This window comes from Dendrobates tinctorius, unplaced genomic scaffold (genome assembly GCF_039654945.1).
Source record: "Dendrobates tinctorius isolate UK_male_01 unplaced genomic scaffold, ASM3965494v1 ptg000157l, whole genome shotgun sequence".
Lineage (NCBI taxonomy): Eukaryota > Metazoa > Chordata > Amphibia > Anura > Dendrobatidae > Dendrobates > Dendrobates tinctorius.
The window spans coordinates 5,709,336-5,723,821 of record NW_027361824.1 but is presented as its reverse complement, the minus strand read 5'-3'; positions in this window follow the sequence as shown (position 1 = coordinate 5,723,821).

Below are 14,486 nucleotides of genomic sequence, written 5' to 3'. Positions count from 1 at the left end.
CAGCCAGAGCCACCGGACTACTCCCCCTAATATCCCACATCATCCCGTCAGCCAGAGCCACCTGACTACTACCCCTAATATCCCACATCATCCCGTCAGCCAGAGCCACCGGACTACTACCCCTAATATCCCACATCATCCCGTCAGCCAGAGCCACCGGACTACTACCACTAATATCCCACATCATCCCGTCAGCCAGAGCCACCGGACTACTACCCCTAATATCCCACATCATCCCGTCAGCCAGAGCCACCGGACTACTACCCCTAATATCCCCCATCATCCCGTCAGCCAGAGCCACCGGACTACTACCACTAATATCCCACATCATGCCGTCAGCCAGAGCCACCGGACTACTACCCCTAATATCCCACATCATGCCGTCAGCCTGGGGTCAGTACCAAAGGGCTGGATGGATTTGACCTGACTTCCATACCAAAGATCCCTTTATTAGAAGTCTGGGAGGGGGGATTCATTTCTGTCATGTGTTCTGTGCTCCTTTTTGGGTGGCAGACAAAGGCTGGAGCTTATGTTCCTGGGGATGCTAGATTTCTCCCACCCGGTCAGTGTCTGCTGAGGTGTTGTCAAGTTGGGAAAACTGTTGCTCATAGCAACCAATCACAGCTCAGCTTCTTTTAACCAGCTCTGGTGAAATGAAAGATGCTTAGTGATTGGTTGCATGGAAAACTGTTGCTCATAGCAACCAATCACATTTCAGCTTCTTTTGAACAGCTCTGGTGAAATGAAAGGTGCTTCATGATTGGTTGGCGACACACACACACATTCAGTTTTATATATATAGATAGCGCCATTTATTCCATGGTGCTGTACATGGAAGGAGGGGTGTACATAATAACAAGTACACTAATCCTAAACAATACAAGCCAGCGACTCGTACAGTTCTCTATTATTAATTCATTCTCTGTCCAGATAGATAAATATATGGATGATAGATACACACGTGATCAAAATTGTTGGTACCCCTCGTTTAAAAGTAAAAATAAAAAAATCTATGAAAATGAACAAATGAAAGTCAGACATGGCTTCTCAGGCATGCTTCCACAGAATTTAGCAAAAAATATCACGGTGGCTCAGTGGTTAGCATTGCAGCGCTGGGATCCTGGGCTCAAATCTCACCAAGGACAACATCTGCAAGGAGTTTGTATGTTCTCCCCGTGTTTGTGTAGGTTTCCTCCCACATTCCAAAGACATACTGATAGGGAATATAGATTGTGAGCCCCATCGGGGACAGCGATGATAATGTGTGCAAACTGTAAAGCGCTGCAGAATTAATGGCGCTATATAAATGAGTAAAATAAATAAATAATAAATAAATAAATAGGCCTGGACAGAAATGATAGAACCCCTGAAAATAATGTGACAAAAGGGACATGATAAATTGCGGTGTGTCCACTAATTAGCATCACAGGTGTCTACAATCCTGGAGTCAGTGAGTGGCCTGTATAGCGGCTACAGATCCTCACTGTGCTGTGTGGTGACATGGTGTGTATCACACTCAACATGGACCAGAGGAAGCGAAGGAAAGAGATGTCCCAGGAGATTAGAAAGAATATTATAGACAGACATGTTACAGGTAAAAGTTATAAGACAATCTCCAAGCAGCTCGATGTTCCTGTGACTACAGCTGCACATATTATTCAGAAAGGTAAGCTCCATGAGACTGTAGCCGACCTCCCTGGACGTGGCCACAGGAGGAACATTGATGACAAATCAAAGAGACGGATAATACGAATGGTAACAAAAGAGCCCAGAAAAACTTCTAAGCAGATTAAAGGTGAACTTCAAGCTCAAGGAACATCAGTGTCAGATCGCACCATCCGTCGTTGTATGAGACAAAGTGGACTTCATGCGAGACGACCAAGGAGGACACCATTGTTGGAAAAAAATCATCAAAACCCAGACTGGAATTTGCCAAACTGCATGCTGACAAGCCACAAAGCTTCTGGAAGACTGTCCTATGGACAGAGGGGACAAAAATGGAACTTTTTGGCAAGGCACATCAGCTCTATGTTCACAGATGGAAAAATGAAGCATATCAAGAAAAGAACACTGTCCCTACTGTGAAACATGGAGGAGGCTCTGTTTTGTTCTGGGGCTGCTTTGCTGCATCTGGCACAGGGTGTCTAGAATCTGTGCAGGGAACAATGAAATCTCAAGACTATCAAGGGATTCTAGAGAGAAATGTGCTGCCCAGTGTCAGAAAGCTTGGCCTCAGTCACAGGTCATAGGTCTTGCAACAGGATAATGACCCAAAACACACAGCTAAAAACACCCAGCTAAAAACACCCAAGAATGGCTAAGAGGAAACATTGGACTATTCTGAAGTGGTCTTCTATGAGCCCTGACCTAAATCCTATGGAGCATCTTTGGAAAGAGCTGAAACAGGCCGTCTGGAAAAGGCAACCCTCACACACGAGACACCTGGAGCAGTTTGCTCTTGAGGAGTGGCCAAAATACCAGTCGTGAGGAGCAGAAGTCTGATTGACAGTTACAGGAATCGTTTAACCCCTTCACTACCAAGGGTGGTTTGCACGTTAACTACCGGGCCAATTTTTACAATTCTGACCACTGTCCCTTTATGAGGTCATAACTCTGGAACGCTTCCATGGATCCCGGTGATTCTGACATTGTTTTCTCGTGACATATTGTACTTCATGATAGTGGTAAAATTGCATTCAAATAACTTGCGTTTATTTGTGAAAAAAATGGAAATTTGGCGAAAATTTGGAAAATTTCGCAATTTTCCAACTTTGAATTTTTATGCCCTTAAATCACAGCGATACGGCACACAAAAAACTTAATACAAAACATTTCCCACATGTTTACTTTACATCAGCACAATTTGGGAACCAAAATTTTTTTTTGTTAGGAAGTTATAAGGGTTAAAAAATTGACCAGCGATTTCTCATTTTTGCAACACCATTTTATTTTTAGGGACCACTTCACATTTGAAGCCACTTTGAGGGGTCTATATGATAGAAAATACCCAAAAGTGACACCATTCTAAAAAATGCACCCCTTAAGGTGCTTAAAACCACATTCAAGAAGTTTATTAACCCTTTAGGTGCGTCACAGGAATTTTTTGAATATTAAAAAAAAAATGAACATTTAACTTTTTTCACAAAAAAAATACTTCAGGTTCAATTTTCTTTATTTTACCAAGGGTAACAGGAGAAATTGGACTGCAAAAGTTATTGTGCAATTTGTCCTGAGTACGCTGATACCTGATATGTGGGGGGGAACCACTGTTTCGGCGCATGGCAGACCTCAGTAGGGAAGGAGCGCCGTTTGACTTTTTCAATGCAAAATTGGCTGGAATTCAGATCGGACGCCATGCCGGGTTTGGAGAGCCCCTGATGTACCTAAACAGTGGAAACCCCCCAAGTGACCCCATTTTGGAAACTAGACCCCCCAAGGAACTTATCTAGATATGTGGTGAGAACTTTGAACCCACAAGGGCTTCACTGAAGTTTATAACGTACAGCAGTACAATTAAAAAATCATATTTTTTCCACAAAAATGATCTTTTCACCCTCAATTCTTATTTTTCCAAGGGTAACAGGACCCTAAAAGATATTGTGCAATTTATCCTGAGTACGCTGATACCCCACATGTGGGTGTAAATGACTATTTGGGTGCATGGCAGAGCTCGGAAGGGAAGCAGCGCCATTTGACGTTTTTGGCTGGAATTGAGATCGGACACCATGTCGCGTTAGGATAGCCCCTGATGTACCAAAACAGTAGAAACTCCCCACAAGTGACCCCATTTTGGAAACTAGACCCCCCAAGGAACTTATCTAGATGTGTGGTGAGCACTTTGAACCCCCCAGTGCTTCACTGAAGTTTATAACGTCCGGGCTTGAAAATAAAAAAATCGTATTTTTTCCACAAACATCATCTTTTAGTCCCCATTTTTTTATTTTCCCAAGGGTAACAGGAAAAATTGGACCCCAAAAGTTGTTGTCCAATTTGTCCTGAGTATGCTGACACCCCATATGTGGGAGAAAACTACTGTATGGACACACGTCAGGGCTCGGAAGGGAAGTAGTGACGTTTTGGAATGCAGACTTTGATGGAATGGTCTGTGGGTGTCATGTTGCCTTTGGAGAGCCCCTAATGTACCTAAACAGTAAAAACCCCCCACAAATGATCCCATTTTGGAAACTAGACCCCTTGAGGAACTTATCTAGATGTGTGGTGAGCACTTTGAACCCCCAAGGGCTTCACAGAAGTTTATAATGCCCAGGCATGAAAATAAAAAAATCGTATTTTTTCCACAAACATCATCTTTTAGTCCCCAATTTTTTTATTTTCCCAAGGGTAACAGGAGAAATTGGACCCCAAAAGTTGTTGTCCAATTTGGCCTGAGTACGCTGATACCTCATATGTGGGAGAAAACTACTGTATGGGCACACGTCGGGGCTCGGAAGGGAAGTAGTGACGTTTTGGAATGCAGACTTTGATGGATTGGTCTGCGGGTGTCATGTGCGTTTGGAGAGCCCCTGATGTACCTAAACTATTGAAACTCCCCACAAGTGACCCCATTTTGGAAACTAGACCCCCCACGGAGCTTATCTAGATGTGTGGAGAGCACTTTGAACCCCCAAGTGCTTCACAGAAGTTTATAACGCCTGGGCGTGAAAATAAAAAAAACATTTTTTTCCGCAAAATTATATTTTTGCCCCCAATTTTTTATTTTCCTAAGGGTAACAGGAGAAATTGGACCCCAAAAGTTGTTTTGTAATTTGTCCTGAGTAGGCTGATACCCTACATGTGGGGGTAAAACACTGTTTGGGCGCATGGCAGAGCTTGGAAGGGAAGGAGCACCATTTGACTTTTTCAACGCAGAATTGGCTGGAATTGAGATCAGACGCCATGTTGCCTTTGGAGAGCACCTGATGTGCCCAAACAGTGGAAACCCCCAATTCTAACTCCAACCCGAACCCCAACACACCCCTAACCCTAATCTGAGCCCTAGCCCTAACCCTAGCCCTAACCCTTACCCTAGCGGGAAAATGGAAATAAATACATTTTTTTAATTTTATTATTTTTCCCTAACTAAGGGGGTGATAACGGGGGGTTTGATTTACTATTTATGGCGGTTTTTATGTTTGGCGGCTGTCGCACGCTAAAAGACGCTTTTTATTGTAAAAATAGTTTTTGCATTTCGGGCACGTGACATTTTTTGATCGCTTTTTATTCCGATTTTTGGGACGCAGAATGAACAAAAACCAGCGTTTCATGAATTTCTTTTGGGGGGGTGCGTTTACACCGTTCCGCGTGCGGTAAAATTGATAAAGCGGTTTTATTCTTCGGGTCAGTACGGTTACAGTGATACCTCATTTAGGTCGTTTTTTTATGTTTTGTCGGTTTTATGCAATGAAAACAATTTTATATAAAAAATAATTATTTTTGTATCGCTTTATTCTGCGAGCTATAACTTTTTTATTTTTTGCGGATGACGCTGTATGGCGGCTCGTTTTTTGCGGGACAAGATGACGTTTTCAGCGGTTTCAAGGATATTTATATGCGTCTTTTTGATCGCGCGTTATTGCACTTTTTGTTCGGTGGTATGATAATAAATCATTATTTTTTGCTTCGTTTTTTATTTTTATTTTTTAAGGGGTTCGCTAAAGGGGTTAACTAATGGGACAGTTTTATAGGGCAGGTCATTACGGACGCGGAGATACCAAATATGTGTACTTTTATTGTTTTTGGGTTTTTTTATTTTGAAAAAATGGATTTATTGGGGAATATTTTTTTTTTTTTTTTACTAATTTATTTAGCGATTTTTTTTTAATTATTTTTAACACTTTTTTTTTTTTTTTTTACTTTATTACCTTGTCCCAGGTGGGACATCACTGTCCTGTGACAGATTGCTGATCTGTCACATCACAGATCACTGTGACAGATCAGCGATCTGTCACAGGCAGTGCACAAGGCTTCCTCATGCCTGCGCTTTGCAGGCACTGAGGAAGCCAGCTTCCTCAGGCCCCCGTCGCCATCTTGGATTCGGGTGCCTGGAGGAAAGGAGCCCCCCGCAGCAGCGCTGCACATTGCGCTGCCGTGGGGGGCTCAGGGAAGCACGGAGGGAGCCCCCTCCCTGCCGATGCTTCCCTTTAACCCCCGGTACACCGTGATCGCGTTTGATCGCGGTGTGCAAGGGGTTAACGTGTCGGGGGCGGTCCGTGACCGCCCCTGACACATTGTGCCGGGTGTCAGCTATGATAATTAGCTGACACCCGGCCGCGATCAGCGGCGCTCACCACGTGGGCGCCGCTGATCATGGTGACGTAATATTCCGTCCATGGTAATTAGGTCCATGGTCACATGGACGGAATATTACGTCAATTGTAGGTAAGGGGTTGATTGCAGTGATTGCCTCAAAAGGTTGTGAAACAACATATTAATTTAAGGAACCATCATTTCTGTCCAGGCCGATTTCATGATTTTATTTTTAAAAAAAATTCTCTGGAAGCATGGCTGAAAAGCAATGTCTGACTTTCATTTGTTCATTTTCATAGATTTTTGATTTATTACTTCTTTTGTCAGATTCAAGTTATTTCTGTCACCATTGCGGGTTTTTCTATCATTAAACGAGGGAGACCAACAATTTTGACCACGTGTGTAATAGATAGATAATACATAGATAGATAGATAGATAGATAGATAGATAGATAGATAGATAGATAGATAGATAATACATACAGTGGGGGAAATAAGTATTTCATCCCCTGCTGATTTTGTAAGTTTCCCCCTGACAAAGACATGAACAGTCTATAATTTTAAGGGTACGTTAATTTTAACATCGAGAGATACAGTGGGTACAGAAAGTATTCAGACCCCTTTACATTTTTCCTTTTTTGTTTCATTGCAGCCATTTGGTAATTTCTATAAAGTTCCTTTTTCCTCATTATTGTACACTCTGCGCCCCATCTTGACTGAAAAAACAGAAATGTAGAAATTTTTGCAAATTTATTAGAAAAGAAAAACTGAAATCTCACATGGTCATAAATATTCACACTCTTTGCTCAGCATTGAGTAGACGCACCTTTTGAGCTAGTACAGCCATGAGTCTTGGGAATGATGTAACAAGTTTTTCACCCCTGGATTTGGGGATCCTCGGCCATTTTTCCTTGCAGATCCTCTCCAGTTCTGTAAGGTTGGATGGTGAGCGTTGGTGGACAGCCATTATCAGGTCTCTCCAGAGATATTCAGTTGGGTTTAGGTCAGGGCTGTGGCTGGTCCAGTCAGGAATGGTCACAGAGTTGTTCTGAAGCCACTCCTTTGTTATTTTAGCTGTGTGCTTAGGGTCATTGTCTTGTTGGAAGGTGAACCTTCGGCCAAGTCTGAGGTCCAGAGCTCTCTGGAAGAGGTTTTCATCCAGGATATCTCTGTACTTGGTCGCATTCATGTTTCCTTCAGTAGAAATCAGTCGTCCGGTCCCTGCAGCTGAAAAACACCCCCATAGCGTGATGCTGCCACCACCATGTTTTACTGTTTGGATTGTATTGGGCAGATGATGAGCAGTGCCTGGTTTTCTCCACACATACCGCTTATAATTATCACCAAAATGTTCTATCTTCGTCTCATCAGACCAGAGAATCTTATTTCTCATAGTCTGGGAGTCCTTCATGCGTTTTTTAGCAAACTCTATGCGGGCTTTTATATGTCTGGCACTGAGGAGAGGCTTCCGTTGGTCCACTCTGCCATAAAGGCCCGACTGGTGGAGGGCTGCAGTGATAGTTGACTTTGTGGAACTTTCTCCCATCTCCCTACTGCATCTGTGGAGCTCAGCCACAGTGATCTTGGGGTTCTTCTTTACCTCTCTCACCAAGACTCTTCTCCCACAATTGCTCAGTTTGGCTGGACGGCCAGGTCTAGGAAGACTTCTGGTGGTCCAAACTTCTTCCATTTAAGGATTATGGAGGCCACTGTGCTCTTAGAAACCTTGAGTACTGCAGAAATTCTTTTGTAACCTTGGCCCGATCTATGCCTTGCCACAATTCTGTCTCTGAGCTTCTTGGCCAGTTCCTTTGGCCTCATGATTGTCATTTGGTCTGACATGCACTGTGAGGTCTTATATAGACAGGTGTGCCCTTTTACAAATCAAGTCCTATCAGTGTAATTACACACAGCTGGACTCCAATGAAGGAGTAGAACCATCTCAAAGATCACAAAGAAATGGACAGCAGGTGACTTAAATATGAGTTTTTAAGAAAAGGGTCTCAATACTTATGACCATGTGGATGTGATATTTCAGTTTTTCATATTTAATAAATTTGCAAAAATTTCTACATTTCTGTTTTTTTCAGTCAAGATGGGATGCAGAGTGCACATTAATGAGAAAAAAAAAGAATTTTACCAAATGGCTGCAATGAAACAAAGAGTGAAAATTTTAAAGGGGTCTGAATAGGTTCTGCACAATATCAAAAATAAAATCCGGAAAATCACATTGTATAAATTATATAAATGTATTTGCATTTTGCAGTGAGAAATAAGTATTTGATCCCTCTGGCAAACAAGATTTAATACTTGGTGGTAAAACCCTCGTTGGCAAGCTCAGCAGTCAGAAATTTTTTGTAGTTGATGATGAGGTTTGCGCACATGTCAGGAGGAATTTTGCTCCACTCCTCTTTGCAGATCATCTCTAAATCATTAATATTTTGAGGCTGTCGTTTGGCAACTCGGAGCTTCAACTCCCTCCATACGTTTTCTATGGGATTAAGGTCTGGAGACTGGCTAGACCACTCCATGGCCTTAATGCGCTTCTTTTTGAGCCACTCCTTTGTTGCCTTGGCTGTATGTTTTGGGTCATTGTCTTGTTGGAAGTCCCAGCCACGACCCATTTTTAATGTCCTGGCGAAGGGAAGGAGGTTGTCACTCAGGATTACATCCATTCTCACATTAATGCGGTGAAGTATTCCTGTGCGCTCTTTGCAGAGAAACACCCTCAAAACATAATGTTTCCACCTTCATGCTTGACAGTGGGGATGGTGTTCTTTGGGTCATAGGCATTTCTCTTACTCCAAACCGGCGAGTTGAGTTAATGCCAAAGAGCTAAATTTTTGTCTCATCTGACCACAGCACCTTCTCCCAATCACTCACAAAATCATGTAGGTGTTCACTGGCAAACTTCAGACGGGCGTGCAAATGTGCCTCCTTGAGCAGGGCAACCTTGAGGACACTGCAGGATTTCAAACCTTGACGGCGTAATGTGTTACCAATGTTTTCTTAGTGAATGTGGTCCCAGCTGTCTTGAGATCATTAATAAGTTCCTCTCATGTAGTTTTAGGCTGATCTCTCAACTTCCTAATGATCAAGGATAAGGATAGCCCACGAGATGAGATTTTGCATGGTACCCCAGATTGATGTCGATTGACAGTCATTTTGTTTTTCTTCCATTTTCTTACTATTGCACCAACAGTTGTCTCCTTCTCACCCAGCATCTTATTTATGGTTTTGTAGCCCATTCCAGCCTAGTGCAGGTCTATGATCTTGTCCCTGACATCCTTTTAAAGCTCTTTGGTCTTGCCCATGTTGTAGAGGTTAGAGTCTGACTGATTGAGTCTGTGGGCAGGAGTCATTTATAAAGGTGACTATGTAAGACAGCTGTCTGTAATGCAGGTAATGAGTTGATTAGGAGCATCTAACTGCTCTGTAGGAGCCAGAACTCTTAATGGCTGGTAGGGGATCAAATTAACCTACCCTTAAAATTATAGACTGTTGATGTCTGTCAGTGGGCAAACTTACAATATCAGCAAGGGATCAAAAACCTATTTCCCCCACTGTAAATAAAACATAGATGATAGATATAATAGATAAAACATAGATAGATATATGATAGATAGATATGGACAAGTTACCTGCAGTCCTATGTAACTTTAGGGATCCAGTTTAGTGGTCACATGTCGTATATTATAGGACAATTCTTATTTTGCAGTCTGTATTCATCTTCCTTCGCCGCTCATCTTCTCACTCAGTTACTTTTTATGCAGCTTTAACTTTTGATTCTTCTAATTTTATTACAGAAGAAATTTTGTAACAAGAACCAGAGGAAAAGAAACATCTACTCACCGGAGTCCCCGCATCTCCGGCACTCAGCGCTCAGCAGTGGCTGCACCTTGAGCCCAGCAAGTGTAATGTGGAGAAGGAAATGTCAGGTAGAAATCTGCCACTCACCCTCTCCGCCTCCACATCATCCTAAAACTGAGCTCAGTACAATAATCAGCGCCCGAGAGGAACAGAAACAGGTGGGTTACCTTATATATCAGATCTAAGGAAGATATTCTAAATTATGCATAGAGACAACAGTTATATTACATTTTACCTGCAGTCCTATGTAACACCACAGATCACACAGTGATAACTCTCCGAGTACAGATAATGTAGTAGATGTCACCTGCAGTCCTACGTAACACCACAGATAGCACAGGGATAACTCTGAGTACAGATAATTTAGTAGATGTCACCTGCAGTCCTACGTAACACCACAGATAGCACAGGGATAACTCTCTGAGTACAGATAATGTAGTAGATGTCACCTGCAGTCCTATGTAACACCACAGATAACACAGTGATAACTCTCCGAGTACAGATAATGTAGTAGATGTCCCCTGCAGTCCTATGTAACACCACAGATAACACAGTGATAACTCTCCGAGTACAGATAATGTAGTAGATGTCACCTGCAGTCCTACGTAACACCACAGATAGCACAGGGATAACTCTCTGAGTACAGATAATTTAGTAGATGTCACCTGCAGTCCTATGTAACACCACAGATAACACAGTGATAACTCTCCGAGTACAGATAATTTAGTAGATGTCACCTGCAGTCCTACGTAACACCACAGATAGCACAGGGATAACTCTCTGAGTACAGATAATGTAGTAGATGTCACCTGCAGTCCTATGTAACACCACAGATAACACAGTGATAACTCTCCGAGTACAGATAATTTAGTAGATGTCACCTGCAGTCCTACGTAACACCACAGATAGCACAGGGATAACTCTCTGAGTACAGATAATGTAGTAGATGTCACCTGCAGTCCTATGTAACACCACAGATAACACAGTGATAACTCTCCGAGTACAGATAATGTAGTAGATGTCCCCTGCAGTCCTATGTAACACCACAGATAACACAGTGATAACTCTTTGAATACAGATAATGTAGTAGATGTCACCTGCAGTCCTATGTAACACCACAGATAATATAGGGATAACTCTCTAAGTATAGATAATGTAGTAGATGTTACCTGCAGTCCTATGTAACACCACACGTGACACTAGTCAGATAGTAGCGGTGTCCCAGTGATTGAACCCCCTGCAATTGCAGTTCTCAGCTATTTTGTATTTATTGTAAGATTCCCCGATCTTTTTCCGGGCTCCATCCATCCATCCGTAGTTTCCAGTGTGCTTCACACCCAGTCTTGTGCCAGGTTACTGACAGTTCTTCCTTCGCACGTACCGCAGACAGTTGCGCACTCACACCCATCATAATCTTTGGTGTGCACATATTCATGTGATCCACACGGACGTCAACACGTTTCACACGTTTCACACAGATTACATGAAGTGTGACGCACTGGAATAGAATGCAGAATGGAAATAACGGATGTGCAAAGATAATAGAAAACCAGAAAACCACATTGTATGATTTATTTTTCAGTCTTTGTATAAAGTCGGGGTCATCTGTTTTGCATCCAAAGGGCGAGGTGTTCAGGCCTCGAATGTTCCAGCTGCTGATTGTAAGTGAAGTCATTTTTCTAGATCACTTGTGTGTGCATACATTGTAATGAGAGTGGCTGTGTAGGACACACCGGATCTGACTGGTTTATTAATGGTGTTGGTTCCGTCCAGTCACATTAGTTTCCTGCGCACTGTGTTGAGTCTTTATCTCTTCCATATCTCTTCTCTGGATGCCTCTGTTTTGTATGTCTCTGTGTGAGGTCGGTGGTCTCCTCCATGGTGGTGTCCTCCTCCGATGGTCCGATTTTGGGTGAGGTTGTATGTTTCCAGCTTCCTTTGCTATAGTTGTTGTTTCTTGCCTTTTCATAGTTGGGTGTGTTTCCATGAGATTCTGGTTGGTGTTGGATCCAGGCCTAGGGTCCCTGTTTCGTACAATGCACTTCAGCTCTTTGGCCAGGATGCTGACCACCCCTAGTTTGTTCAGGTGCTTCCTGTCATAGAGGTGATGGTGATTTATGGAGGGGTGTTGAGCCAGAGTCACTCCTGGCACAGATTTCGTTCTTGCAGTTCGGTCCATGTTGATGTTCTGGATGGTGTGGCTGGATATATCCTTTCTTGGGAGCAGATATGACAGAATGATTTTGCGGTTTGAGAATTTTAGTTTTGCTGTCCTTGCTAGTTGCGCTAGACCAGTGGTCCCCAACGCCAGTCCTCAAGGGCCAACAACAGATCAGGTTTTAAGAATTTCCTTAGTATCGCCCAGGTGGTGCAATTATTGCCTGTGCAGGTGAGCAGATCTCACCTGTGCAATTTTAAGGGAAATCCTGAAAACAGGACCTGTTGGTGGCTCTTGAGGACTGGAGCTGGGGAACGCTGCGCTAGACAGTCTCTGAGGGTCTCAGTAGAAGGGTGTGAATCATTGGGGGCAGTGGTGTCTCTGGAGGTCTCTGCGTGGCTGTCGGAGGTGGCTGCGGTTTGTTCTGAGTTTGGGTCTGGTCTCTGATAAGAGGGAATCTTTCTTCATATCGCTGCAGATTGTCCTCAGTCCCTTGTACCAGGATGGCGCCGTTGTTGTGCAGGGTGATGGTAAGTACTACACTCGTCATCTACATGGTTTCTGACTCTGATCTGTGAAGAACACATTGTTTTTTTTATTATTTTCCTCACTAGAAGTAAAATCAACAAAGATGGTCTCTGGGTCTTCTCTAATGGACTTTTATTCCCATAGTCCTGAATTATAAAGGCTGAGGACACTGGGGTCATCATCATCTATTGTAGTAGGATGCCATAAAGATAACGAGCGAGAAGAGAAGGGTTAGGGTAAGGATATGGCAGGACCAAAATACATTTAGTGTTGCCAAAGCAAGGAAAATAGATGTGACAGGGGAGGGTATTGGGGATTATGGGAATCGGGTGTTGGGGGGCACAATTTGGGAAATAATAGTCTATTTGGGGGTTTTGAGTTCCTCTCAGCTTATGACATATGGTGACGTATTGGGTGGCGATCTCCACTGTTGATTCCTCTTCCCCCAGTAGGATGCAGAGTTTCCTCTCCTCGTCCATGGATGAGTATAGTCCCTCTGAAGTGACAGGTAGATGGTGAGTTTCTGGGAGTTCTCTAATTCAGTCTGCCAACTCTCTATATATTGCATCTTGTGGCTCTCTGAGATCTTCTTTATTTCAGCCTTTGTCAGGGTGTGTTGCTGACTTTGATGGGATTGGCTGCTGGGGTTCATGGCTTGCTCTGGGCTTTGGCTCAGTAGGGCTTTATGATGGTAGGAGCTGGGGTTGCTGCTCTGCATGTGCGCCTTGTGTGATAGCGCCCTGTTTATAGTTAGCCATAAGGGGAATCGACCCAACTCTGCCCGACAGGCTATGTTTGAGGTGCTGCGATGTACTTGGAGGTGGAAGACTTTGGTTGGGCTGTACCCCACTTTGTGTGGTCTGGGTAAGTAGCTGGGCCCCAAACCTCTCTACTATACAGCAGTATAGGAGTGATGACGCTATCGAATATCTTAAGCCAAACTCTCACTGGTGGTTTGACGTGGTACAGTTGTCTTCTGATGGCATAGGTTCTGCACGCTTTTCCTTTCAGGGCCTCTGCTGCTTGCTTGCTTGAGGCTCCCATTTTGGCTTAGCTCCAGACCGAGGTAGGTATAGCTGTTGGTCTTCTCTAGTGTGGAACCATTTAATGTGAGTGTGATGGTGTGATAGGCTATGTGGATATCATTTTGTGTATATTTCTATTTCACTTATTTTCATAGTTTTTCTTGTATGTCTATAGCCTGACTGTATCTGTCTCTTGACCCCCTGTAGTTCTTTAATCCCCAAGGCTCCTTTGTTCTCCTCTGGGAGGCCTGGAAACCGCCCCAACCTGTTTGACTACCCCTGGACACAAGGAAGGGGGTGGGGAGAACAGGTGCTGGTCAAGTCAGTTCCTGTGTGGAGAGGATCGTGGAAAGACTGCACTTCAGAGAGAAGGACCCATTTTATCCTCTGATGCTAGAGTTTTGGAATCTCGTCTCCCTGGACATTTTATCCTGTTACTCGTCTACATTCTTGGTCTGGACTATTGTATTCTCAGTGTGGTGGATTGTTTATGGACCTTCTAATTTTGCCTTTAATAAAGGTCTTGGGATTGTTTACCCTTCCTTCGCTCTGTTGATTGTGTGGTATCGGAGAAGGACCCCGTGACAGTGAGGGATTGAGAGGAAGTTTTATTCTGGTTCCTCTTCTGAAACACCATGACTTTGGTCTTCTTTTGGTTG